We start from the raw sequence: 27,620 nt of genomic DNA on the forward strand, positions 1-27,620 counted from the left end.
AACTAGGATTAATTAAGTTAATGAGGAGACAAAGTTGTCTCAAGCATTGAAGAGCTCTTTCCCATACATTTAACCTTATTACTTCTCCTAGCAAACACCACAATCCCACACTTGAAAGTAAGCCTTTGACTTCCTCTTTGGTGCACTAGAACCATCGGCCAACAAGGGGAGGGAGGTTCAAATCTTTTTTTTTGGTTACTTATTTGCTAGCATTCACTTCATTTTACACACACAACTTACTTACACTTCTTTTCTCTCATCTTTTCTCTCAAACTTGTAAGTAACTAAACTTTATTTTCTTTCTTTTTCTTGTTCCAAAACCGATTACCATCATCATCATTTACTTGTTTTGTTACTTGTTGTTTGTTGTTGTTAAAGATCAAGTTATCTAGCTTATATCTTCATGTAATCTTGTTATTTCCATCTTTGTTTGATGAAGAAACAAGAACAAGGATCTAAGTTCTATAACTTATGGTTCTACAATTAAGATGTTATAAAGATCTACAACTCATAAGCCTTGAGAGCTTACTTATGTTCATGTTTTGTAGACTTGAAGTTTATTTTCTTAAGATCCAAACTTTGATTTGAATCTTCTTAAGTATGAAACAAACATGAACATAATACTTGTAGCATTAGTTTATTTCTTTCTTTTGTAAGTATTTTAATTATTACTTTGGTCAAGTATTACTAGTTAAACTTGATCTCATTATTCTTGAAACTAGAGTTAAACTTTGTAAGTTCAAGAACATGGAAGTATAACTTTCTAGTTATAACTTCATACACTTATGTTAGATCTAAGTTTCTATAGCTTATGGTCTTCCAATTTTGTTTAAAACAAAAGCTTATAAGGTTCCATACATTTTCAAGATGAAAATCTAAGTTTCATAACTTATGGTTTCATTAAAGTAAAAATCCAAGTTCTATAACTTAGGGTTTAACTTAAGAACACTAGATCTAGACTTTTTAGTCTAGAATCTTCAAGATCTAACTAAGATCTGAGATCTACAACTTAAGATCTTGTTTACTTAGTTTACTTTCAAGTTTATAGCTTAATAATATTATTAGAACTCATGTATGTGTCGGATCTAAGATCTTGATGTAACTTTGGTTCATCAACCTTCATACAACTCTTAATTGAGTTGTGCTACATATCTTAGACATACAATAGTGTTATTATGGTCAAAACTTGGTAAATATGATGCAAACACATCAACGTGTTGTACACTTGAAGCTATAAGCATCAAGGATGAGAACCGTGATGAGCATCAAGCACCAAGAACCCACCGGAGCACTTTGTTTACTTTTCCTGGGTCTGGTCAGGCTACCTGGGCTAATGGAAAGTTGATTTCCAGTTATTTCGGTTCGAGTAGATGATTTTCTGTTTAGGCCTCGTCTTAATCCGAGTTACGGTTTAGGATTTATGGCCTTCCGAAAGTCACTACACCCTTTTAACGTTGTGCTGAAATTTCTGACCTACTCGCACTTAAACCGTCGTCACGGTCAAACAAAGACGATTTTGGTTCTGGAAATTGGTCAGAAACTAGGGGACTCATATATGGAGCCATGGCCACTAGTCTCACCTCATTTCAGTTTGTATAGAGGTCATGGCGACTGAATGAAGTTAGCCTTTATTTCAAACTCTATTCTTGATTGAAACTTACTTTACCCTTTTTGATTAATGATGAATGATGATGATACTTAAGACCTAATTTACATACTTTTAAACCTTTGGGAACGATTTACTGACTTAGTAATTTTTGACTTAGGTTGAGGACCTTTCGGACCAACTACTTGCTTACTTATCTCGTACCGACTTTACTACTTTTCACTGTGAGTTATAGCATCCCTTTTTACTTTAACTATTTTGGGAACTAAGAATACATGCACGTTTTACGTTTTACATACTAGGCACGAGTACTTAAACTTATTATATGTGTGGGTTATATAACGGCATAAACTTTCCCCTTAGCTCGGTAACGTCTAGTCATTGGTCTTTGAACCGGTGAACGCGAATCTTAGATATGGATCCATAGGGTTTGACATCCCAACTCGGGCTAGTAGCGCTAGCATTTAACTGGTGTTTAATACTTCGTAAACTTACGCACTCGTCAAGTGTACTTTTAGGGGATGATATTACGTTAAGTTAGTTACCAAGTGCCCACAGTTGAACATATACTTTTCATACTGTTTTGAAATACTAAATCTCGTAGCCTACCTTACATTATTTTTATACTTAAACTATAGCTCACCAACATTCGTGTTGACATTTTTAAGCATGTTTTCTCAGGTGCTTAGAGGTTTGGTTGCTTTCGCTGTTGTAGTATTACTGTGTAGACACCCGCTGCTTCTGTTAGAGATGTCTTCGCATGAAACATTTACTTTGCATTCAAACTATGTTACTTTTGAAACAATGAATTTGTAAAGACCTATGGGTCACGTACTATTATTATTGCCTTCTATTCGTAGAAGCACACTATCATATGTTAAACAATTGATGTTGGTTAAGACATCACCCTTTTTATGAATGCAAACTTATTTTAAAACAACATATAGTGTTGGACCTTGTAATGATCCTGTTGTTGATGATCCGTACACGTTAATTTTGTACGGGGCGTCACATTACCCAAAAAACTCAAATTAACATGGAAATGGGTCTTACACTCAACACATAACTCAAACCCTAACCATAACTTAAATTAAGCACTAGAACTTGATTTTGGAACTTACCACAACACCAAAACTTAGCTAGCAAGTAGATGTAACAAGATCCAAGCTCAGCTCCAAATGGCTAGAACTAGCTCCTTCTTCCTTGAATCAAGCTTTCTCTAACTAGAACTCACACACACTCACTCTCTGTCATACCCCGTCCTAATCCATCTGGACGAAGTCACCAACATCTGGTCTCATTGCGATGATCGGCTCCAAATAATGTCTTTAAAATGAGCAAATGCACAGCGGAAGATTTCTTTCATACCTGAGAATAAACATGCTTTAAAGTGTCAACCAAAAGGTTGGTGAGTTCATAAGTTTATCATAAAATAATAAAATTCATCATTTTAATAGACCACAAGATTTAAATGATGCATGGTACAAATGGGCCCGAATCCTATACCCACCTGTAATGTACATGCTATATCTTTTAAATACAGTACATCTTTCTCATGTATGAAACCATTTTCATAAATCATAGTAACTGTACACATATCTGGTGCACAAAAATAACATACACATACCCTGTGTATAAAATCATTCTCTCGATATATAACATTCACATCAACTGGTGGCAATTATCATGTCCACATAATTCAATGGTGGCAATTATCATGTCCACATAATTCAATGGTGGCAATTATCATGTCCACATAATTCAATGGTGGCAATTATCATGTCCACATAATTCAATAATAATCCACAGAACTTCTGTCTGCATAATAATTTATTCAAGGAATGTTTTACTTGTGTCTATCTTGTCAAACATTTATAAAAGCATTTCATTATTCGCAGTTCAAAATATATTTCAAAAGCATTTAATAAAGCAGTTGTAAAAACAGCGCATGTATTCTCAGTCCCAAAAATGTAAAGAGTAAAAGGGAACAAATGAAACTCACACATATAAATTTTGTAAAACAATTAATAAAGCATTTGCATGTATTCTCAGCCCAAAAATGTAAAGAGTAAAAAGGGCAAATGAAACTCACACATATAAATTTTGTAAAACAATTAATAAAGCATTTGCATGTATTCTCAGCCCAAAAATGTAAAGAGTAAAAAGGGCAAATGAAACTCACAATACTGTATTTTGTAGCAATTACGTATATGATGGTACTGAACAAGTGCAGGGTTGACCTCGAATTCACGAACCTATATCAGTTATATATATATATATATATATATATATATATATATATATATATATATATATATATATATATATATATATATATATATATATATATATATATATATATATATATATATATTAAAACATATAAATTGTAATCGAACAAATTTACATGTTATTAGTGATATAATTGTTTTTTTAATAAATTATATGTTTCATTAATAACTTAATTAGATATGTTTATTTTTATATATTTTAAATAGATAATTAATATTCATTACAAAAAAGTTAATATAGTTATGTTTTATGTCATAAATATATTTTTATATAGAAAATCTTTATTTGATATATTACTAATACTAATAATAATAATACTACTAATTATGATAAAATTTATGATAATTCTAATAATAAAGATAATCTTTTTATAAAGGATAATTCTAATACAAATATTAATTTTAATACTTTTAATAATAAGAATGATAATAATAATAATAATACCAATAATAATAATTATTATTATATCTATTATAATAATACTTTTACTAATAATGATAATAATAATAATAGTAAGAATAATAATAATAATGATATTACTAGTATTAACAATAATGGTAATAATATTAATTGTATTAATGATAGTAATAATAATAATTATCTTCACAATAATAACATAACACTAAATAATAATGATAATAATAATAATAATAATAACTACCTCTCGAGAAAAAGTCCCAAAAATAAATATATATAGATGTTTCTCTTACACACACCCCAATCATTCATCCGTAATTGTTTTTATGCCTTATTAGCACTATAAATATATATAATCCGTATAAATGTTTCTCTTTTCTTCTTATTCCACAGCTTACTCGACCAGAGGCCCAAAAGCGTTAATACAAGCCCACACAAGTACTTAATGGCCCAATATAAAAATTAGAAGTCCACGCATACAACCTAAATTCAAAGGCAGTTAGGTTATATGTTTTGTGGTGAGGTCGTACGTCAGGAACATAAAGAGAAATAAGTCGTAACCCTCAGTCAGGAGTAGCAGCTCGTTCGTCATCAATATTACCATGGTACCATCATTTATAATCATAGTCATCGCTTGTCATCTTTTCTAATCGTCATCATCATCTAACAGGTTTACTGTTCATCGTCTTTATTCCATGAAATCAAAACCTAAACGTGCAGTAACAGAAGTGGTATTTTAATGGGTGGTGTTTGGCTGGAAAAATGATTAAAACAAGAGTACAGAAACCATAATTGAGCAGTAGAATAGCTGTGGTTTCATGGCTGTAAGAATAGAAAGAAAACAGAAAAAAATATCGCAGGTGAGCGTGAAGGTTTGTGATAACAAAAAAGAAAACAAATAGCAGACAAATAACAGAAACAAGTGGACTGTAGTAGCAGTATCACACGAGTGGTTTTCGAGCAGGAACAACAAAAGTGCCGAGGGTTTATGGAGTGAAACAAGAAACATAGCAATAATGGCGATCGAAACTGTTGTAGTGATGGTGGTTTTTGGATTCTCATAGAAGAAAATGAGTGAAAAAGAAAAAAAATGGAGATGGGTTTCGATGGTGATTCATGGTGGGTTTTAGAAGTGGTAGATGACTGTGGTTGTGGTGGTGCTTAAGGTGGTGCCGGTGGACGTGGGTGATTGTAGGGTGACGATGGAGCTTGGGGTCGACAGGAAAACATAAATAGAAACATGTCGGGTGGTGGCGGTGAGTTGATTATAGTAGGGATGGGTGGAGGTCTCCGATCGTTATGGAGAGAGAGAGACAACCGAGAATCTTTGTGGTGGTTGGTGTTGGAGATTGAAGATGGTGGTTAGAGTTCAAGTGGTGGCCGGTGGTTGGGTGATACGGTGGAAAGTGGTAATAGCTGAGGTAGTGATGGCCAAGGATGGCGGTTATGGTGTTCCTAAGTAGTCACTTAAATTCCATCCTACATATCCATGATCTACAATATTGTTTTGGATTATTTTATTTCATGTTATTTGATAATATGCACGTCTTAGGTTTGTAGGTAGTAGTAACCGTTGGTTATTTTGTAGTTTAAATATTCACTTGTTTAGTTGTAATGGATGATGAATGAAAAATTGGTTTCAAGGTGATGCATGGTTGTTTGGATTGGTGATCAGACAAAAGGCAAGAAATAGTGGTGAATAAGTGAGTTCTTGTGTAGTAAAATAGCAAGGAATAACAAGAGATTTAGTGGGTTGTTAGTGGGTGCAGTAAACATGACCCGAAAGTCAGAAAAGTGTAATTCATTTGTGTACTTGTAGGTGCTATCTAATAATATATATTAATTAATACAGTAGTATGAAATATCAAACACACTACATGGAAAATTATTGGAGATGTAAAAGTCATTGGACAAACTTTAAGTCAATTATCATTATCATAAACCATTATTTAACAACAAAAACGTGAGAAATAAAGAAATATGGCTATCAATTTGTCTCACTCTACCGACGGTTTTTCACTGAATGATAAATCGTGTCCATTGCTAAACAGTTAACATTTAATTATTTCACTCATTAACTGTTTGAAACCTGATAAAAAAGGTTCGATAATTATTTATTTTCTGTTCCAATTTATATGTACGGAGTACTAATATTTAAACTTAAAAAGGTAAAAATATTTTTAACAAATCTAACATCTTCGTAATCGATTTACAGTTCAACTTTTATTTTAGTCCTTCATGAACATGTAATATATCTATATTAAAACTAACGAAACGTCAACAGAGTGTTACTGACGTTTACTAATTAGGCTCGAAATCATTCATTTTCAATATACACATTCTCTCTCTCTCTCTCTATATATATATATATATATATATATATATATATATATATATATATATATATATATATATATATATATATATATATATATATATATATATATATATATATATATATATATATATATATATATCAAATCTTAATTAACAAGTTTAAGTAAATAAATATATTAATTATATTCTTTTAAACAACTAAATATAATATTATATATTTACAAGTAATATATATATATATATTTTTATATATTATTATATATATATATATATATATACATATATATATTTAAATATATATGTAACTATTTACAAATAGTTGTTCGTGAATCGTCGGGAATGGTCGAAAGTCAATTGAATATATGAAACAGTTCAAAATTTTTGTGATCCAACCTAACAGACTTTGCTTATCGTGTTGAAAATACAATATCGTATCGAGAGTTTGATTTAAAATTAGTCGAAATTTTTCGGGTCACTACAGTACCTACCCGTTAAAGAAATTTCGTCCCGAAATTTAAGTGTGGTCGTCATGGCTAAAAATAAAAATGTTTTCAAGACGAATATGAGTTGATAAATAGAATTTTATCATTATTGATAAATATAGATAAAATGATTCGATTTTGTGAAACGTACGAATGAAGCTATTACAAAATAGTGAAATAAGGAAATAAAGATTCGCCTTAGCTTTTGACGTAGTCACGTTTGAATTCCGGAATTCAAGGGATTTAAAGAAAATCTTCGAATCTATGAAAGACTTGATTCTTCGGTAATTCAGAAAATTAGGATCTCTATAATTAAATACGGTGATCTGCATCGATTACTCTGTCTGATATTTCTATTATAAATTAAACTTTTTCCGTTTCATTATTTTCCACTCCTATACTAAATTCCCAAATTCAGTAGATTATGAAAATGCTTAATCCAGTTCTGATCATTGTTCTTATTCTTACTATCGCAATGATCGTTCTTCTTTTCCAACTCCCCCGGAAGAATCTGTTTATTTCTACTATGCTCTAGGGATTATTGTATTAATAATTCTCCCGTGTCTTTATATTGCTATACATATTGATATCCACGGTTTGTAATTTTGGTGTTGTTGTTGGACTTTATATTTTTCCCTTATATTTCGGAGCTCCATGCTCTTGTTTTCTCTTCCCGATTCTAAATCAAGCAAATAATGGTCCAGAATTCATAGATATAGAGTTTTGAATGATTATAATGTTCTAAGCAGGAAGGAACGGTAATAGCGCGAATTGTTTTGTCAAATTACCAGAATCACTGAGAATAGAACTATCAAGAATACATTTTCTTGATATGTTTAGAGGTTGAATAGAATGTAAGAGTTATGTAACATAACACATGATGATGGTATGATATACTGTGAACCATCATCACGTTTCATTAGAAACTCAGCATGACTTACTGTAATATAATCACGTTGGCCAAGCGTCATTATATTATACTAACTCATGCTTCAATTCCCATCACTTCTCCAACAATCATTCATAATTTAAACTCAAATTTATAGAAGGATAGAAACTAAATAGTTTCTTTTATGATGTAACTTAGATAGTACGAGGAGATAGATAATTTCGGATGAAAATATTTATGAAAATATCCTCAGAAATATCGAAGATATTTATGATGATATTTTTAGAATTTCTATGATCGAAGGCTGATGAAGAAAGATTTTCCACAAGATTTAACATGGATACGGAGCATGATATTCTCTAAAGATTTCATCGGATCCAGATTTATCTGGGTTCTTTGAATATATGATATGTTCCTTGTATTTTTCCGTGATCTCCTTCATGGTGTGCTCAATCCGTTTTTCAGTACCAAATTTTCTATCGAGCGTTTCTAACACTCGATTCTTTTATCATCACTTTTGGCCAATAAGACCATTTACTACATGCTGCTTCGTCAGCATTTTCAATGTTAACGGATCTGGATCATTGGTTATCAAACCAAAGGGTTTCAAGAGAATTGTGTTTTTAGATGATTAAACGCTGATTTCTGGTAATTGGTATGGCAATTCTAGTTACAAGGTGCAGATGAGTTCATGATAAGACTTCAATAGATAAATATAGTGATTTGTCGGAGAGATTTTATCCAAGGAGCAACGACGTTGCTGGTACGTCTGCTGGTGATGTAGTGGAATATAAAAGGTTCTCTAATAACAATAAAAGAGCACGCATATATATCAAGGTTATAATAAGGTTGTTTCGAATAAAAAAGTCGAAGTTGACTTGCTAGAGCTGTGACAAAATTGGCTAATTTGAAAAGGGATTGCAAAGTTATTTTTGGTAATAACAACTCCCAAAGGGTTAGTACAGATACGTTTTAAACATTTACTCAGGTTTCGAGTGTTTTCAGGTGCATAACTATATGCATCAATCTTTTCTTTCGTAGATGAAGTGCGGTTGGTTCATCCTCTCGATTGAAGTGTTTTTAAGAATTATGAAATGTTTGAACGCAGATTGGAATCGTCAAGGTACAAATGAGGTTTAAGATGAAATCAAGTGGCAGACTTGAAGAATTGTTTAGTTTCTTACGTTATAATCAATATTTTAATTCATTATAATTATCCAATGTTTTCTTCATTATGCCACTTGTTGGATTCTGATAAGTTAAAATCCAAATATGAAATCGAATAAAAATGGTTATTCTGTAGTGAACGGATACGTATATCTGTGGATGTAAGTAGGATAGTAAATGACTGTTGAATCAAATTGGAAGAATGTACAGTGTAACTTATTAACGTGAAGCTAAATATTCCTCGGGTATTACCTATCCGTTAAAATATTTTCACCATCAACAGTTTGTACGAAAGATTTTTTTATTTTTTTTAATACAATCTTTATGAAAATATACTTACATATATATTTTCTTCAGATGTTATCATGGATTTAATGAGTCAATTGTGATATTAATCTCATTTGCTTTCCGGTTTGAGCTAGAATAAATAATCTCTAAGACTTTAGAGATTACATAATCGTCATGAAGAACGAAGATAATTGATGTAGAACGATACGTAGAACGATGATTATACTCGAGGTACAGAATGAGATGTTGAGGCATGTGATGTTGAAACTTAGGTTGTTGGTGGTACTGGTGTTGATGTTGGTGGAACTATTGGTGCTGATGATGTTGCTGAAGCTGGTAAATTTTGCACCATATTCTCCAAATTGATTACTCGAGCGCGAATTTCGTTGACTTCTTGTATTATTTCGGGATGATTGTCGGTCAGAACGAGCGAATGAATAAGGTTTAGAATCTGAGATAGTATGTAATCATGACGAGATATTCGGAAAAAAAATGAGGGTGAAAATGGTATTTCAGACTGGTTCACTGGTAAGTGCTTCAGGTTCTTCGCCAAGAGGTGAATTTGGTTGATAGAAATGATCACCTTCTTTTTGTCTCCAATGATTAAGTAGGCTACGAACCCATCAAATGAATTGGTTGATTCATTCTGGTAACACTGCTTTCGGAGCTTAGGTGAAACTCCATATCGGAATAGCTGTCGGAATCCGAGGAATTCGAACTGGTTGAGGGATTCATCTCGTACGATCAGATGAAGGATTTTCAATAAGAAATAGATTATAGGATGTAGATTAGTACTCTGCAATACATAATTTACATATGCATATATCATACTAAAATCCCATAAGTTACGGAGGAATCTACGGAAGCTGTCAGGTAAGTCTACAGTAGCAGATACACTAAGATGTGAATTTTGTCTATACACTATTCATGCAGTCAATGCAGTGAAACGTGTCTAGACTAAGAATGATAAGCAGGTAATTTTCGACACTAAATGATAAGCAAAACTTTTGACATGCAGAAACGGTCGAAGTCCAGACTCACTAATGCATCCTAACAACTTATCATTTAGACACACTAATGCAGACCTGGTTCGCTAAGACCACCGCTCTGATACCACATGTCATAACCCGTCCTAATCCATCTGGACGAAGTCACCAACATCTGGTCTCATTGCGATGATCGACTCCAAATAATGTCTTTAAAATGAGCAAATGCACAGCGGAAGATTTCTTTCATACCTGAGAATAAACATGCTTTAAAGTGTCAACCAAAAGGTTGGTGAGTTCATAAGTTTATCATAAAATAATAAAATTCATCATTTTGATAGACCACAAGATTTAAATGCTGCATGGTACAAATGGGCCCGAATCCTATACCCACCTGTAATGTACATGCTATATCTTTTAAATACAGTACATCTTTCTCATGTACGAAACCATTTTCATAAATCATAGTAACCGTACACATATCTGGTGCACAAAAATAACATACACATACCCTGTGTATAAAATCATTCTCTCGATATATAACATTCACATCAACTGGTGGCAATTATCATGTCCACATAATTCAATGGTGGCAATTATCATGTCCACATAATTCAATGGTGGCAATTATCATGTCCACATAATTCAATAATAATCCGCAGAACTTCTATCTGCATAATAATTTATTCGAGGAATGTTTTGCTTGTGTCTATCTCGTCAAACATTTATAAAAGCATTTCATTATTCGAAGTTCAAAATATATTTCAAAAGCATTTAATAAAGCAGTTGTAAAAACAGCGCATGTATTCTCAGTCCCAAAAATGTAAAGAGTAAAAGGGAACAAATGAAACTCACATATATAAATTTTGTAAAACAATTAATAAAGCATTTGCATGTATTCTCAGCCCAAAAATGTAAAGAGTAAAAAGGGCAAATGAAACTCACACATATAAATTTTGTAAAACAATTAATAAAGCATTTGCATGTATTCTCAGCCCAAAAATGTAAAGAGTAAAAAGGGCAAATGAAACTCACAATACTGTATTTCGTAGCAATTACGTATATGACGGTACTGAACAAGTGCAGGGTTGACCTCGGATTCACGAACCTATATCATTTATATATATATTAAAACATATAAATTGTAATCGAACAAATTTACATGTTATTAGTGATATAATTGTTTTTTTTAATAAATTATATGTTTCATTAATAACTTAATTAGATATGTTTATTTTTATATATTTTAAATAGATAATTAATATTCATTACAAAAAAGTTGATATAGTTATGTTTTATGCCATAAATATATTTTTATATAGAAAATCTTTATTTGATATATTACTAATACTAATAATAATAATACTACTAATTATGATAAAATTTATGATAATTCTAATAATAAAGATAATCTTTTTATAAAGGATAATTCTAATACAAATATTAATTTTAATACTTTTAATAATAAGAATGATAATAATAATAATACCAATAATAATAATTATTATTATATCTATTATAATAATACTTTTACTAATAATGATAATAATAATAATAGTAAGAATAATAATAATAATGATATTACTAGTATTAACAATAATGGTAATAATATTAATTGTATTAATGATAGTAATAATAATAATTATCTTCACAATAATAACATAACACTAAATAATAATGATAATAATAATAATAATAATAACTACCTCTCGAGAAAAAGTCCCAAAAATAAATGCCTATGCCCAGGCTTGAACCCGAGACCTCCCATTCTCCTACACACACCCCAACCATTCATCTGTAATTGTTTTTATGCCTTATTAGCACTATAAATATATATAATCCGTATAAATGTTTCTCTTTTCTTCTTATTCCACAGCTTACTCGACCAGAGGCCCAAAAGCGTTAATACAAGCCCACACAAGTACTTAATGGCCCAATATAAAAATTAGAAGTCCACGCATACAACCTAAATTCAAAAGCAGTTAGGTTATATGTTTTGTGGTGAGGTCGTACGTCAGGAACATAAAGAGAAATAAGTCGTAACCCTCTGTCAGGAGTAGCACCTCGTTCGTCATCAATATTACCATGGTATCATCATTTATAATCAAAGTCATCGCTTATCATCTTTTCTAATCGTCATCATCATCTAACAGGTTTACTGTTCATCGTATTTATTCCATGAAATCAAAACCTAAACGTGCAGTAACAGAAGTGGTATTTTAATGGGTGGTGTTTGGCTGGAAAAATGATTAAAACAAGAGTACAGAAACCAGAATTGAGTAGTAGAATAGCTGTGGTTTCATGGCTGTAAGAATAGAAAGAAAACAGAAAAAAATATCGCAGGTGAGCGTGAAGGTTTGTGATAACAAAAAAGAAAACAAATAGCAGACAAATAACAGAAACAAGTGGACTGTAGTAGCAGTATCACACGAGTGGTTTTCGAGCAGGAACAACAAAAGTGCCGAGGGTTTATGGAGTGAAACAAGAAACATAGCAATAATGGCGATCGAAACTGTTGTAGTGATGGTGGTTTTTGGATTCTCATAGAATAAAATGAGTGAAAAAGAAAAAAAACAGAGATGGGTTTCGATGGTGATTCATGGTGGGTTTTAGAAGTGGTGGATGACGGTGGTTGTGGTGGTGCTTAAGGTGGTACCGGTGGACGTGGGTGATTGTAGGGTGACGATGGAGCTTGGGTTCGACAGGAAAACATAAATAGAAACATGTCGGGTGGTGGCGGTGAGTTGATTATAGCAGGGATGGGTGGAGGTCTCCGATCGTTATGGAGAGAGAGAGACAACCGAGAATCTTTGTGGTGATTGGTGTTGGAGATTGAAGATGGTGGCTGGAGTTCAAGTGGTGGCCGGTGGTTGGGTGATACAGTGGAAAGTGGTAATAGCTGAGGTAGTGATGGCCAAGGATGGCGGTTATGGTGTTCCCAAGTAGTCAATTAAATTCCATCCTACATATCCATGATCTACAATATTGTTTTGGATTATTTTATTTCATGTTATTTGATAATATGCACGTCCTAGGTTTGTAGGTAGTAGTAACCGTTGGTTATTTTGTAGTTTAAATATTCACTTATTTAGTTGTAATGGACGATGAATGAAAAATTGGTTTCAAGGTGATGCATGGTTGTTTGGATTGGTGATCAGACAAAAGGCAAGAAATAGTAGTGAATAAGTGAGTTCTTGTGTAGTAAAATAGCAAGGAATAACAAGAGATTTAGTGGGTTGTTAGTGGGTGCAGTAAACATGACCCGAAAGTCAGAAAAGAGTAATTCATTTGTGTACTTGTAGGTGCTATCTAATAATATATATTAATTAATACAGTAGTATGAAATATCAAACACACTACATGGAAAATTATTGGAGATGTAAAAGTCATTGGACAAACTTTAAGTCAATTATCATTATCATAAACCATTATTTAACAACAAAAACGTGAGAAATAAAGAAATATGGCTATCAATTTGTCTCACTCTACCGATGGTTTTTCACTGAATGATAAATCGTGTCCATTGCTAAACAGTTAACATTTAAAAGTGTTCTAAAAAAATCTCAAATTTTTAGATTAAATATATTTAATTATTTCACTCATTAACTGTTTGAAACCTGATAAAAAGGTTCGATAATTATTTATTTTCTGTTCCAATTTATATGTACGGAGTACTAATATTTAAACTTAAAAAGGTAAAAATATTTTTAACAAATCTAACATCTTCGTAATCGATTTACAGTTCAACTTTTATTTTAGTCCTTCATGAACATGTAATATATCTATATTAAAACTAACGAAATGTCAACCGAGTGTTACTGACGTTTACTAATTAGGCTCGAAATCATTCATTTTCAATATACACATTCTATATATATATATATATATATATATATATATATATATATATATATATATATATATATATATATATATATATATATATATATATATATATATATCAAATCTTAATTAACAAGTTTAAGTAAATAAATATATTAATTATATTCTTTTAAACAACTAAATATAATATTATATATTTACAAGTAATATTTATATATATATTTTTTTATATATTATTATATATATATACAAATATATATTTAAATATATATGTAACTATTTACAAATAGTTGTTCGTGAATCGTCGGGAATGGTCGAAAGTCAATTGAATATATGAAACAGTTCAAAATTTTTGTGATCCAACCTAACAGACTTTGCTTATCGTGTTGAAAATACAATATCGTATCGAGAGTTTGATTTAAAATTAGTCGAAATTTTCCGGGTCACTACACTCTCTCTCTCTCTAGTTGGGAGAAAGGATAAGATTTTAGGTAGAAAGGAGATGCAGATTTGATCTCAAGCTTTAAATACATCCACTAGAGAAAAGACCAAAGTGCCCTTCTTTCCTTTACAAAATAACTTAAAAACCCAGATTCTGGCACAGAAACGTCGTTCCAGAAATAGGAACATCGTACCTCCCATAAGTAAATCTAGAACGTCGTTCAACATATAGGAACGTTGTTCCTCAAACAGCTCCAAAATGCTCTATTCAACTATTTACACAATCCTTATTACACAATGTCGTTCTTGGCCTCTGAATCTCGTTCCACCATTTGGAATGTCATTCCTCCCTTTGGAACGTCGTTCCTCATCCTTAACTCACAAAATTCGTGCAAGTCTTAGATTCAGCTTTACCGACGACATAGAGTGCATTTTTTCAGTTTTACACCAAACAAGGCTTTTTGGCCTTGAAACAATGACGTGCTTCCAAAGATACGGCCGAAACAGACGGTTTTATTCGTGCGGTGTTGTTAGGTCACAGGACGTCAGATTCAGTTGATCAAGGTAGCACACAGTGGTTTTGTTTACTTTGTATTGTGCGGGGCCTAAATTTACTTTTACCTTTCTAATGTAAAAGGTGTAAGTTAACCTAGGGTCATGTTTTTGAATGGTTTAACGAATTGAAGATCAAGTGGAAAATTGCCTTTTGTTTAAATTACCTGGATAGAAGGATAGTAGTTGTTTTAAGCTAAAGGTCCTAATTGCGGAAAAGTAAATAAAGCGGGAGGATGTCCGAAGTATGCAGATCATGGAAATGTTGACCAAGATATTAGTTTGGGCTAGGGAAAGGTAATTATGTTGATATTAAAGCTATGATTGGAATGGTGTAGATCTGGTTGGATGAGCCAATTTGAAACAACCAACCCGTATTTAACCCGACAATTTTTTTTAAATAATTAAACCATTCACACGCCACTTTAAATGGTTACATGATGTCGACCGGTTTATACGAATCGTTTAAACATTTAACAAGTTTAAAGTTACATGATAGGCATGAAGGCCTTTAATCAAAAGTGATACAAGTTCGACCCACAAAATGATAGTTTTAAACCAAACGACACTCGAGCATGGTTTGGGGCTAAACTACCCAAAACAATAGGCCGTCTTCCAAAAAGATTCACCTAAAAAACCAACACGGGAATATCTAATTCCCGGCAACCCCCTTCCCCTTCTTCATACTTGTACCTAAAAAGTAAACAACGAGAGGGGTAATAAAAACGCTTAGTGAATGCAATAATTATATATACATATATAACTTACTCACTTGCAATCATGTACACAATTTCCGCATACATACTAGCAATATAATTAGCATACCATCATTAAGTATAACGCAAAAACTCCGACAACAACAAGCTAGTATAACAATAGCATATAACACGAACAATATAATATGCTACAGTACAACACATAAATGTTGATGTTCACAACATCCATTAGTATTCAAGATTTCAAGGCTAGCCCAACGAATGGTATCGTAAACATCGAACTTATTCCCCATCCGTCCTAATTAATGTGGTATCGTCAACATCGAACTTAAACCCACATTTGAGGTATCGTCAACATCGAACGTAAACCCTTATCAAATGAATTAATGTGGTATCGTCAACATCGAACTTAAACCCACATATAAGGTATCGTCAACATCGAACTTAAACCCTCATCGAATGTCACTACAATAGTTGTATGGCTTCGTCAACATTGAACTTTAAATCCATACTGAAGCGACCCGTCATAATCCATAAGGACGAATACATTTATGTATGGTTACATTGCGAGGTTCTGACCTCTAAATGATACATTTTACAAAATATTGCATTCGTTTTTAAAAGACAAACTTTCATTTACATCAAAAGTTGACAGGCATGCATACCATTTCACAATATATCCAAACTATAAATGACTTAATAGTAATCTTGTTGAACTCAATGAATCGAATGCAACGTCTATTGAAATATGCCATGAATAACTCCAAGTAATGTCTTTAAAATGAGCAAATGCACAGCGGAAGATTTCTTTAATACCTGAGAATAAACATGCTTTCATGTAGTGACCCGAACTTTTCCATGTTTATATATATTAAATGAAAGTGATATTTACATGATTAAGTGTTTCCAACATGTTAAGCAATCAAACTTGTTAAGACTTGATTAATTGAAATAGGTTTCATATAGACAATTGACCACCCAAGTTGACCAGCGATTCACGAACGTTAAAACTTGTAAAAACTATATGATGACATATATATATATATATATATATATATATATATATATATATATATATATATATATATATATATATATATATATATATAGTTAACATGATATTATGATAAGTAAGTATCTCATTAGGTATTTTAACAATGAGTTATATACATAAAAATGAGACTATTGAATTAAGAAACTCGAAAACGATATATATAACGATTATCGTTATAACAACGTCTTAGTAAATAAAAATGAATCATATTAGGATATTGATACTGAAATGTCCCATTCATATTGATTATAAACGTTCTGTATTAATTGATTTTGTTGCGAGGTTTTGACTTCTATATGAGACGTTTTTCAAAGACTGCATTCGTTTTTAAAACAAACCATAACCTTTATTTTATCGACAAGGTTAAAAGGACACCACCTAGATTATCCAGAAATTATAATCTAAAAATATCACACTTACACACTACCAATACATATTGGTTTACAATATTAATATGTTACAACAAAGTAAATCTCGAATGCAGTTTTAAACAATATTATACAAACATGCTGACACTAAATATTGTCCATATTTTAGCATGCAACAGCAGAAGCTTTTAATAATCACCTGAGAATAAACATGCTTTAAACATCAACAAAAATGTTGGTGAGTTATAGGTTTAACCTATATATTTATCAAATCGTAATAACAGACCACAAGATTTCATATTTCAATATACATCCCATATATAGAGATAAAAATCATTCATATGGTGAACACCTGGTAACCGACATTAACAAGATGCATATAGAATATCCCCATCATTCTGGGACACCCATCGGACATGATAATTTCGAAGTACTAAAGCATTCCAAATTCCAGAATGAGGCTTGTTGGGCCCGATAGATCTATCTTTAGGATTCGCGTCAATTAGGGGCCAGTTCCCTAATTCTTAGGCTACCAAGCTAAAATGGGCATATTCGGCTTCGATCATTTAACCATATAATGTAGTTTCGATTACTTGTGTCTATTTTGTAAAACATTTATAAAACTGCATGTATTCTCATCCCAAAAATATTAGATTTTAAAAGTCGGACTATAACTCACTTTCATAGATTTTTACTTCGTCGGGAAGTAAGACTTAGCCACTGGTCGATTCACGAACCTATAACAAATATGTACATATATATCAAAATATGTTCAAAATATATTTACAACATTATTAATACATTTTAATGTTTTAAGTTTATTAAGTCAGCTGTCCTCGTTAGTAACCTACAACTAGTTGTCCACAGTTAGATGTACCGAAATAAATCGATATATTATCTTGAATCAATCCATGACCCAGTGTATACACGTCTCAGTCTAGATCACAACTCAAAGTATATATATATTATTGGAATCAACCTCAACCCTGTATAGCTAACTCAAACATTACTGCATATAGAGTGTCTATGGTTGTTCCAAATAATATATATACATGGGTCGATATGATATGTCAAAACATTTGCATACGTGTCTATGGTATCCCAAGATTACATAATATATTAGAATACATGTATAATATAATATGAGTTAGCTAGGATATGATTAATATAGATTTGTTACCAATTTTCACGTAGCTACAACAAGAAAAATTATCCAATCTTGTTTTACCCATAACTTCTTCGTTTTAAATCCGTTTTGAGTGATTCAAGTTGCTATGGTTTCATATTGAACTTAAGTTTATGAATTTAAATATAAAAAGTATAAGTTTGTAGTCAGAAATACAGGTTATAAGTCATTTTTGTAAAGGTAGTCATTTCAGTCGAAAGAACGACGTCTAGATGACCATTTTGGAAAACATACTTCCACTTTGAGTTTAACCATGATTTTTGGATATAGTTTCATGTTCATAAGAAAAATCATTTTCCCAGAAGAAAAACTTTAAAATCAAAGTTTATCATAGTTTTTAATTAACTAACCCAAAACCGCCCGCGGTGTTACTACGACGGCGTACATCTGATTTTACGGTGTTTTTCGTGTTTTCAGGTTTTAAATCATTAATTTAGCATATCATATAGATATAGAACATGTGTCTAGTTGATTTTAAAAGTTAAGTTAGAAGGATTAACTTTTATTTGCAAACAAGTTTAGAATTAACTAAACTATGTTCTAGTGATTACAAGTTTAAACCTTCGAATAAGGTAGTTTTATATATATGAATCGAATGATGTTATGAATATCATTATTACTTAGGTTTTGTGGATAAACCTACTGGAAATTAGAAAAATAGATCTAGCTTCAAAGGATCCTTGGATGGCTTGAGAGTTCTTGAAGCAAAATCATGACACGAACACAAGTTCAAGTAAGATTTCCACTCGAAATAAGATTGTTATAGTTATAGAAATTGAATCAAAGTTTGAATAAAAGTATTACCTTGTATTAGAAAGATATCTTACTGTAAATAAGAAAGATTTCTTGAGGTTGGATGATCACTCAAAGTGGATTTGCAAGATTGGAAGTAAGCTAGCAAACTTGAAAGTGTTGTTGGTGTGTTCTTGAGTAGTTGTTTTGTAACTTGGTTTATGTATGGATTTATGAACTAGATTGAGCTAGATTTTGATGAAGATGATGAAAAACACTTAGAACAATGGAATAACACTTGAGAGAGAGTAGTTTGATGCATGTAAGTTGCAAAATGAAAGTGTTTGTGTGCACTCTCATTCACGTGAACTTTGATCTAACATATAGGCTCCATTAGTTTGTTATTTTGTGAGATATTTCATGCTATATGTTAAATGATGGTTCCCACATGGTTAGGTGACTCACATGGGCTGCTAAGAGCTGATCATTGGAGTGTATATACTAATAGTAAATATATTTAGAAGTTGTGTATTGTACGAGTACAAATGCGAGTGCATACGAGTAGAATTGTTGATGAAAATGAATGAGGATGTAATTGTGACCATTTTTGTTAAGTAGAAGTACTTTGATAAGTGTCTTGAAGTCTTTCAAAAGTGTATAAATACATATTAAAACACTACATGTATATACATTTTAACTGAGTCGTTAAGTTATCGTTAGTCGTTACATGTAAGTGTTGTTTTGAAACCTTTAAGTTAACGATCTTGTTAAATGTTATTAACCCATTGTTTATTATATCTAATGAGATGTTAAATTATTACATTATCATGATATTATGATGTATTAATATATCTTAATATGATATATATACAATTAAATGTCGTTACAACGATAATCGTTACATATATGTCTCGTTTAGAAATCCTTAAGTTAGTAGTCTTGTTTTTACATATGTAATTCATTATTAATATACTTAATGATATGTTTACTTATCATTTATCATGTTTATATATAGTGTAACAATATCTTAAAATGATTCATATGTAATTAGTAAGACGTTGTTATAACGATAATCGTTATATATATCGTTTTCAAGTTTCTTAATTCAATAGTCTCATTTTTATGTATTTAAATCATTGTTAAAATACTTAATGAGGTACATAATTATCACAATATCATGTTAACTATATATAAATCCATATGTATGTCATCATATAGTTTTTACAAGTTTTAACGTTCGTGAATCGCCAGTCAACTTGGGTGGTCAATTGTCTATATAAAACCTATTTCAATTAATCAAGTCTTAACAAGTTTGATTACTTAACATGTTGGAAACACTTAATCATGTAAATATCAATTTCATTTAATATATATAAACATGGAAAAGTTCGGGTCACTACAGTTGCTACCCGTTAAATAAATTTCGTCCCGAAATTTTAAGCAGTTGGAGGTGTTGACGTATCTTCTGGAAATAAGTGCGGGTATTTATTCTTCATCTGATCTTCTCATTCCCAGGTGAACTCAGGTCCTCTACGAGCATTCCATCGGACTTTAACAATTGGTATCTTGTTTTGCTTAAGTCTTTTAACCTCTCGATCCATTATTTCGACGGTTTCTTCGATGAATTGAAGTTTTTCGTTGATTTTGATTTCGTCTAACGGAATAGTGAGATCTTCTTTAGCAAAACATTTCTTCAAATTCGAGACGTGGAAAGTATTATGTACAGCCGCAAGTTGTTGAGGTAAATCAAGTCGGTAAGCTACTGGTCCGACACGATCAATAATCTTGAATGGTCCAATATACCTTGGATTTAATTTCCCTTGTTTACCAAATCGAACAACGCCTTTCCAAGGTGCAACTTTAAGCATGACCATCTCTCCAATTTCAAATTCTATATCTTTTCTTTTAATGTCAGCGTAGCTCTTTTGTCGATTTTGGGCGGTTTTCAACCGTTGGTGAATTTGGATGATCTTCTCGGTAGTTTCTTGTATTATCTCCGGACCCGTAATCTGTCTATCCCCCACTTCATTCCAACAAATCAGAGAAATGCACTTTCTACCATAAAGTGCTTCAAACGGCGCCATCTCAATGCTTGAATGGTAGCTGTTGTTGTAGGAAAATTCTGCTAACGGTAGATGTGGATCCCAACTGTTTCCGAAATCAATAACACATGCTCATAGAATTTCTTTAGTTTGTGGATGATAGGTAATACTCATGTCTAGTCGAGTTCCTAATGCTTGCTGTAATGTTTGCCAGAATCTTGAAATAAATCTGCCATCCCTATCAGAGATAATAGAGATTGGTATTCCATGTCTGGAGATGACTTCCTTCAAATACAGTCGTGCTAACTTCTCCATCTTGTCATCTTCTCTTATTGGCAGGAAGTGTGCTGATTTGGTGAGACGATCAACTATTACCCAAATAGTATCAAAACCACTTGCAGTCCTTGGCAATTTAGTGATGAAATCCATGGTAATGTTTTCCCATTTCCATTTCGGGATTTCAGGTTGTTGAAGTAGACCTGATGGTTTCTGATGCTCAGCTTTGACCTTAGAACATGTTAAACATTCTCCTATGTATTTAGCAACATCGGCTTTCATACCCGGACACCAAAAATGTTTCTTTAGATCCTTGTACATCTTCCTCGCTCCAGGATGTATTGAGTATCTGGTTTTATGAGCTTCTCTAAGTACCATTTCTCTCATATCTCTAAATTTTGGTACCCAAATTCTTTCAGCCCTATACCGGGTTCCGTCTTCCCGAATATTAAGATGCTTCTCCGATCCTTTGGGTATTTCATCCTTTAAATTTCCCTCTTTTAAAACTCCTTGTTGCGCCTCCTTTATTTGAGTAGTAAGGTTAATGTGAATCATTATATTCATAGCTTTTACTCGAATGGGTTCTCTGTCTTTTCTGCTCAAGGCGTCGGCTACCTCATTTGCCTTCCCCTGGTGGTAACGAATCTCAAAGTCGTAATCATTCAACAATTCAATCCATCTGCGCTGCCTCATGTTCAGTTGTTTCTGATTAAATATGTGTTGAAGACTTTTGTGGTCGGTATATATAATACTTTTGACCCCATATAAGTAGTGCCTCCAAGTCTTTAATGCAAAAAAAACCTCGCCTAATTCCAAATCATGCATCGTATAATTCTGCTCGTGAATCTTCAATTGTCTAGACTCATAAGCAATTACCTTCGTTCATTGCATTAATACACAACCGAGACCTTACTTTGAGGCGTCACAATATATCACAAAATCATCATTCCCTTCAGGTAATTACAATATAGGTGCCGTAGTTAACTTTTTCTTTAACAATTGAAACGCTTTCTCTTGTTCATCCTTCCATTCAAATTTCCTCCCTTTATGCGTTAATGCAGTCAAGGGTTTTGCTATTCTGGAAAAATCTTGGATGAACCTTCTGTAGCAACCAGCTAGTCCTAAAAATTGGCGTATGTGTTTCGGAGTTTTCGGGGTTTCCCACTTTTCAACGGTTTCAATCTTTGCTGGATCCACCTAAATACCTTCTTTGTTCACTATGTGACCGAGGAATTGAACTTCTTCCAACCAAAATGCACACTTTGAAAACTTAGCGTACAATTTTTCTTTTCTTAGCAACTCTAGCACTTTTCTCAAATGTACTTCATGCTCTTGATCATTCTTCGAGTAAATAAGTATGTCATCGATGAAAACAATGACAAACTTGTCAAGATATGGCCCACACACTCGGTTCATGAGGTCCATGAACACAGCTGGTGCGTTAGTCAATCCAAACGGCATAACCATAAACTCATAATGATCGTAACGCGTCCTAAAAGCAGTCTTCGGAATGTCATCCTCCTTCACCTGCATTTGGTGATATCCAGAACGTAAATCGATCTTCAAATAAACTATGAGCCTTGTAGTTGATCAAATAAGTTGTCGATTCTCGGTAATGGGTAACGGTTCTTGATGGTAAGTTTGTTCAACTCTCAGTAGTCTATACACAACCTGAATGTACCATCATTCTTCTTGACAAACAGAATAGGAGCTCCCCATGGTGATGTACTTGGTCGAATGAAACCACGCTCTAAAAGTTCTTGTAACTGACTTTGTAATTCTTTCATTTCGCTAGGTGCGAGTCTGTATGGAGCACGAGCTAATGGTGCAGCTCCTGGTACAAGGTCTATTTGAAATTCAACGGATCGATGTGGGGGTAAACCCGGTAATTCTTTCGAAAATACATCGGGAAATTCTTTTGCGAAGAGAACATCACTGATATTCTTTTCTCCAGGTTTAACTTCCTCGATGTGTGCTAGAATGATGTAACAACCTTTTCTTATTAGTTTTTGCGCCTTCAAACTACTAATAAGATTTAACTTCGCGTTGTTCTTTTCTCCGTACACCATTAAAGGTTTTCCTTTTTCACGTATAATGCGAATCGCATTTTTGTAACAAACGACCTCTGCTCTCACCTTTTTCAAATAGTCCATGCCAATTATTACATCAAAACTCCCTAACTCGACTGGTATTAAATCAATTTTAAACGTTTCATCCACCAGTTTAATTTCTCTATCCCAACATATATTATCTGCTAAAATTAATTTTCCGTTTGCTAAATCGAGTAAATATTTACTATCCAAAGGCGTCAATGGGCAACTTAATTTAGTACAAAAATCTCTACTCATATAGCTTCTATCCGCACCCGAATCAAATAAAACAGAAGCAGATTTATTGTCAATAAGAAATGTACCCGTAACAAGCTCCGGGTCTTCCTGCGCTTCTGCCGTATTAATATTGAAAACTCTTCCGCGGCCCTGCCCATTAGTATTCCCCTGATTCGGGCAATTACTTCTAATGTGGCCCGGTTTTCCACATCCATAATAAACAAAGGCGGCATTACTTGTTCTGACATTATATGTTCTTTTATTTTTGTTATTCTTTGGGCCGTAGACCTCACACTTTCTAGCCACATGGCCAGTTCTTTTACACTTGGTGCAAAATTTTGTGCAGAACTCATTCTGGTGGTACTCTTCACACCTTTGGCATTTTTGGTTTTTGTTGCCATTGTTGTTGTTGAGATTGTTGTTGGGATATTTATTGTTGTTAAAACGATTGTTGTAGTTGTTGTTGTTGTTGGGACGTTTGTTGTAGTTATTGTTAGGATTACGGTTATTGTTGTGATTGTTGTTGCGGTTGTTATGATTGTTATTGTGATTATGGTTGTGATTGTTGTTGTTGTTGTATTGGTGACCCTTGTCACTAGTTTCTTCCCACTTTCTCTTGAGTTATTTCATGTTGGCTTCTTCGGCCGCTTGCTCTTTAATTCTTCCCTCAATCTGATTTATGAGTTTATGAGCCATTTGACTTGCCTTTTGTATGGAAGTGGGCTCGTGTGAACTCACATCTTCTTTAATCCTTACTGGTAACCCTTTTACAAACGCGTCGATCTTCTCTTCTTCATCTTCAAACGCTCCTGGACACAATAGGCATAATCTGTGAATCGTCGTTCATATGTGGAAATGTCGAACCCTTGTATTCGTAACTCTCTAAGTTCTACCTTGAGCTAATTGACTTCGTTTCTAGGATGGTACTGCTCGTTCATCAATTGCTTAAATGCTGACCACGGTAGTGCGTAAGCAGCATTTTGTCCTACCTGTTCAAGATAGGTGTTCAACCATGTTAACGCAGTACCTGTGAAGGTATGCGTAGCGTACTTAACTTTGTCCTCTTCAGTACACTTACTTATGGCAAACACCGATTCAACTTTCTCGGTCCACCGTTTCAATCCAATTGGTCCTTCGGTTCCATCAAATTCCAAAGGTTTGCAGGCAGTGAATTCTTTGTAGGAGCATCCTACACGATTTCTTGTGGAATTAGTTCCACTGCTAGATCCAGAGTTATTGTTATTTTGCATCGCAGCCTGTACTGCGGCTATATTTGCTACAAGGAAAACACGAAAGTCTTCCTCGCTCATGTTCAAATTCTGACGAGTCGTCGGTGCCATTTCCTTCAAAAATAGCCCAAAAGAATTAAGTTAATCATATAGAATTTTAAGAGTAGTCAATAGTATTTCGTAGCATAGTATGAACTCATTTATAAAAGCTTTTTCTTCATATTAGCGTTTTATAGTTTTAATTCGAGTAGTACCTACCCGTTAAGTTCATACTTAGTAGTTAATATACAATTCAACTACTAAAATTCTATATGAAAAAACTTATTACAATAATATTTCGCGTTCAAATTTATATACAATATTTTACAAACTTACAATACCGCTATAATACATATAGGATGAAATATAGCACATAATAACCTTGCTACTCGGCAGCTATAAAGGCAATTCTAGTTAATACGCAAGTTGTTCAGTAAAAGAAATAAAAACACGTAATTCATAAGTCCAGAAACAAGTCATGCATTCTGGTTTTACTAAAATGACTTCCCATCCTTGGTCTTGTGGAAAGTAACCGTTATGACCATTGGCTAGGCAGCATGTTGTAATGTCATCAAAAGGACGAGGGTTTCGTAATGTCCAACAGCCCCGTAATAATCTAAAAACCTTGTTTCTCACCCCAACTACTGAATCCGTCACTTGTGGGAATATTTCATTTAATAGTTGTAATCCGATGTTCTTTTTCTCACTTTGGTAAAAAGCGAACATCACTAACCCGTAAGTATAACATGCTTCTTTATGTTGCATGTTAGAAACTCTTTCTAACTCACGAAATCCTATGTTGGGATATGTTGAGTCAAAATAGGTTCTTAACCCGTAGCGTAAAATTACATTTGGGTTCCCCGCATTTAACGCTTTAAAGAAAACACGGCGTAACTTACAGTCTTCCCAATGTGATATACCCCACCTATCAAAGGAAAGCCTTTTATAAACTAAGGCATTTCTGGAAAGTCTTTCAAATGTTTGATAAGTTAATTTCGCCATAACTAAATGTGCTGATGAATTCTGACCGACTCTAGACAAGATTTCCTCAATCATATCCTCTGGTAGGTCTTCTAAAATATTCGGTTGTCTACCCTTAATGTCTATTTTGTGTTTTTATACTATAATATAGACAAGGATTAGATTCGTAAAAGATAATTAACAAACAATATAAGCAATTTTTACATAGAACATAAAAGTACAAGCACACTACAATACATACAATACACAACATGATTATAACCCTCTAATCTGAATCACTGGTTTCTTCTTCTTCGAACTTGGTTCATTTTCCTAATTTTCTAGGGATATGTGGCGTTCCTCTAATACGAGCCGTCGTTTTCCACAATGGTTTAGAAAAACCTGGTGGTTTAGAGGTTCCCGGTTTATTGTTACATTTTAGGAAATACGGATGTTGCCGATACATATAAAGTTCACCGGGGTTGGAATCAGGTTTCTCTATTTTTATACCTTTTCCCCTATTATTTTCTTTTGCTTTGTTAAATTGGGTCGAGGTAATTTCTATAACATCATCGGAATCCTCATTGGGATCCGATTCATCGGAAAATTGGTAATCTTCCCAATATTTTGCTTCCTCAGCGGAAACACCATTGACCATTATTGACTTTGGTTCGTTGGTTGAGGATTTTCTTTTATTTAACCGATTTACTGTAGGTATCAATATTTCTTCCTCCGTAACCTCTTCTTCTTCCGGTTCTTCCTCCTGCGGTTCCTCCTCTTCCGGTTCCTCTTCTTCTGGTTCCTCCTCTTCCGGTTCCTCCTCTTCCGGTTCTTCTTCGGGAATTTGTGAATCTTCCCAAATTATATTCGACTCTTCATTATTATTAGGTGAGTCGATGGGATTTGTACTAGTGGTAGACATCTATCACACAATATCAAATACATTAGGAGGTTAATATATCACATAATATTTACATGTTAATAATATATAGTTTCCAACAAAAGTATTAAGCAATCGTTTTTAAAGAAAACACGGTCGAAATCCAGACTCACTAATGTATCCTAACAATTCGATAAGACACACTAATGCAAATTTATGGTTCTCTAAGATCAACGCTCGGATACCAACTGAAATTATAGTGGGGACAACCACCGTCCCACCCAGTGCCTTAACTATCCGGCGACCACTGAGTGTACCTCAGATACTGATTTTAGGGCCTGCCTCTCGGCTACTGCCAACCCTCGTAAGGGATCGCAAGGAGTAAGAGCCAATGCTTCGCCACAGGTCACACTGTGAGAACCTCCTTTACGACTAACCTGCCACACATGGAAGCGGTTATACCAGCTCTGATACCAACTGAAATGTCCCATTCATATTGATTATAAACGTT

The sequence above is a fragment of the Rutidosis leptorrhynchoides genome, chromosome 9 (assembly GCF_046630445.1).
Source record: "Rutidosis leptorrhynchoides isolate AG116_Rl617_1_P2 chromosome 9, CSIRO_AGI_Rlap_v1, whole genome shotgun sequence".
Classification (NCBI taxonomy): Eukaryota; Viridiplantae; Streptophyta; class Magnoliopsida; order Asterales; family Asteraceae; genus Rutidosis; species Rutidosis leptorrhynchoides.